General features: G+C 35.1%; 1 long non-coding RNA gene across 1 annotated transcript; it reads left to right on the top strand.

Moving 5' to 3' along the window:
- Window positions 1-301: 301 nt before the first annotated feature.
- LOC105557577 lies at window positions 302-1,138 on the top strand. Its single transcript, XR_001008611.1, has 3 exons — window positions 302-597; window positions 672-800; window positions 872-1,138. It is a non-coding gene; the product is annotated as an uncharacterized LOC105557577 (long non-coding RNA).
- Window positions 1,139-3,159: the final 2,021 nt, after the last annotated feature.

The following is a 3,159-nucleotide window of genomic DNA, read 5'->3' as shown; positions in this document are numbered from 1 at the left end:
TTTACTATTATTGTACTTGCACCTACTATATGTATAAAACTAATTAATTTAGTTACTATTCACCATCTTAATATTTTACCAGAATAATGGTTAAAAGCTTCATAAATAATAGTAAAATTTTTATGCTGGTTGGCATCACTATGACTATGTGGTTGTTATTACTAATATTATAGTGATAATTACTATAAAAATGATATTCCTGACTATAATTATTTTACTATGCAATTATAGTCGCAAATACTACGTACTTTTCTCTCTGTGTATCTAAAAATTCGCATGGTTTGACATCTGCAAATAACACGACTGAAGTATGTCGTGTTATGCACAAGCGAGACTGCCAATCAGCATCTCGGAAAAGCGACAACAATACTTCAAGACTTTCGATTATGGACTTAACACGCCTTTATACATATAACTTGAATGTTTTTAATTTTTTAAGAAAACATGACTGGTTGTTGTGTGCCTGAATGCTATAATAACAGCGAAAAAGGTTTTTCGCTATGACGATTTCCGTCTAATGAAGAATGGAGGACCTTATGGGTATTAAAAATAAACCGTAAAAATTGGAAACCTGCTCGAAACTCACATATTTGTGAAGTAAATAAATAATGTAATAATTGATAGATGAAATAATAGATATTTATATAAATTATATAATTATATTGTTTTAGGTCAATTTTACTGAAAATATGTGGGCGAAAACCAGAATCGATGGAAAAGGAAAATTAAAATACGATGCTGTGCCAACAATTTTTCCCGTTGTTCACGAAGAAAAAGAAAACGAGGAAAATCCTCATACAGTATGTTCATGTAGCTTTAACATTATCTGGAATAAAGAATTTATAGAAAATTTATGTATATTTTCTAATAGGTAAATCACTCCGAAGGACTTCACATCTACTGTAATCTCTTGGACACATCAAAAGAAGCTATTATACAACACAGAAAAACACACATAATTTGGAAGATATTTCACAAATAAGTACTCAAAGTTCTGTTCAATGTGATACCACTGCAGCAATATTCAAATTAAACGTTGACCATGAAAAGGAAGAGTTGAAAAAAAGATCATAGAAGCGAATGGAAAGCTTAAAATCGCTAACACAGTCATTTCTCGTGCTGAAAAAGTAAAAAGGTTTGATGCAATGTATAAGAAAATTAAACAGCCCAAAATAAAATACGCGTTGAAAAAACTTTATTAAAATCATGGGAAATATTACATAAAGTTTTTAACAATGACCAAATCTAATGGCTACAAACAAATTCTCGCAAAAGGGGAGAATATAAATGGTCTGAAGATACAATAAAAAAAGCACTTAAAATAAAATTTTGTTGCTCTGAAAACGGCTACAAAGAGTTTATACAACAAAATATTCTTCTGCCATCAACACGTACACTCCGAAAGAGCATTGAAACAATGAATTTTCAATCAGGGATGTGATGACACAGCTTTGAGAGATAAAGTATCACAGTTTCAGGATGATAGAGATAAGGATTGTATGTTAGCGTTAGATGAAATGAGTCTTGCCCCTGGTGAACAAAATGATACATCAGAAAATTGTGTTATTGGATATGCTACCATCGCCAATAATCGTGGTAAATCTTGGCTTTCAGGCTTTCGCGGCTGTTGTCTTCTTTAGTCTTCATGGCTTCCGGATGGTTGCCGCGTCCGTTTGCAGTGTGGTGCCGACGTTTCGCAGGCGTTGCAGTCTGCTTCATCAGGGCTGGGAGACTCTGATACTGAGCTCCCTTGCGTTGCGCTCGTCCTTTTATACTCGTTCTTGGGGGGAAGGGAGGGGGTAGTCAGGTGAGCTATCAGGTGAGCCCGATATGGCACACCGCCCTCCCGGTTTTTAAAAAAAACCGTCAGCCGGGATTGGCTGACTCCCCTCCCTCTGACCACGCCCCCCCCCGACTACCCCCTCCCTTCCCCCCAAGAACGAGTATAAAAGGACGAGCGCAACGCGAGGGAGCTCAGTATCAGAGTCTCCCAGTCCTGATGAAGCAGACTGCAACGCCTGCGAAACGTCGGCACCACACTGCAAACGGACGCGGCAACCATCCGGAAGCCATGAAGACTAATCGTGGTAAATCTATAAACTCTGTCTAATTTCATGCTATTTTACACTTTTTGTTATCACTTCGGTTTAGTACCACTTTCGGTTTTCTATCTGTATATTGTCTTTAAATGTGTCTTTAACACTTGTCTATATGTGTATTCTTTTTTGTTTTTCTATTCTATGCTGTGCTTTCTTTGCTATATTCTATACTAGGAGAAAAACCCTTGGATTGGTTTTTATGCTTGGAGGTATATTTACTCGCTGGAAACAGATAGTTGCCTATCGCTACACTCCTGATGGATTTGATGGCGCATGTTTACAAGCTATTATTGAAATAATTATTGAAAAAGCTGATTGTGAGTCGATAGGCCTGTATGTACACAGTATTACATCGGATATGGAGCCGGTAAATCAAGGAATGTGGAGAGCTTTTTCAAATATTTATGCTGGCAAACATGCAAAAATACATAACTCTACCCGTCATCCAATTGATAACAAGCGAAAATTATACTTTTTTGCTGATGGTCCACATCTGTTGAAGAATCTGAGAACAACTTTAATCAATAACAAAGTTATTACGTTGCCGGAGCAATTTCAAAAACTGAATAACTTGTCTTCAGAAATTGTTCAATTCACTCATTTACAAGAATTAATAAATTTACAAGAAAATTTGTTGTTTAAGCTAGCACCAAAATTAAATAAAGATGTCATCACATCAAAAAACTTCAATAAAATGAAAGTGAATAAGGTGACCAGTATGCTAAATAGGGATGTTAGTAGTGCATTGAATTTTTTAGGATAGGAACAAGATAAATATGACTTCAAAACAACGGCTTTATTTATTGAAATAGTTTCGAAATGGTTCACATTACTTACCTCGCGAAATATAACAGTTGCATTAGGAAAAACAACTAAAGAGGAAAATGGTAAAGACATACTTAACGAAAAAATGCAGTTTTTAGAATGTGTTATTGATTTGTTTAGCAATGTAGAAATTGGTAAAGATAAAAAATTTAAACCTGTACAAGCTAGTATTATGTTAACAACGAAACCTTTCATAGAACTAACTAAATACCTTATTAATGATCGAGGATATCTA

The sequence above is a fragment of the Vollenhovia emeryi genome, unplaced genomic scaffold, assembly GCF_000949405.1.
Source record: "Vollenhovia emeryi isolate VEMERY1.0 unplaced genomic scaffold, V.emery_V1.0 DF939452.1, whole genome shotgun sequence".
In the NCBI taxonomy this organism is placed as follows: Eukaryota; Metazoa; Arthropoda; class Insecta; order Hymenoptera; family Formicidae; genus Vollenhovia; species Vollenhovia emeryi.
Note: the sequence above shows the minus strand (reverse complement) of the source record. Positions and strands in the feature narration are given on the sequence as shown.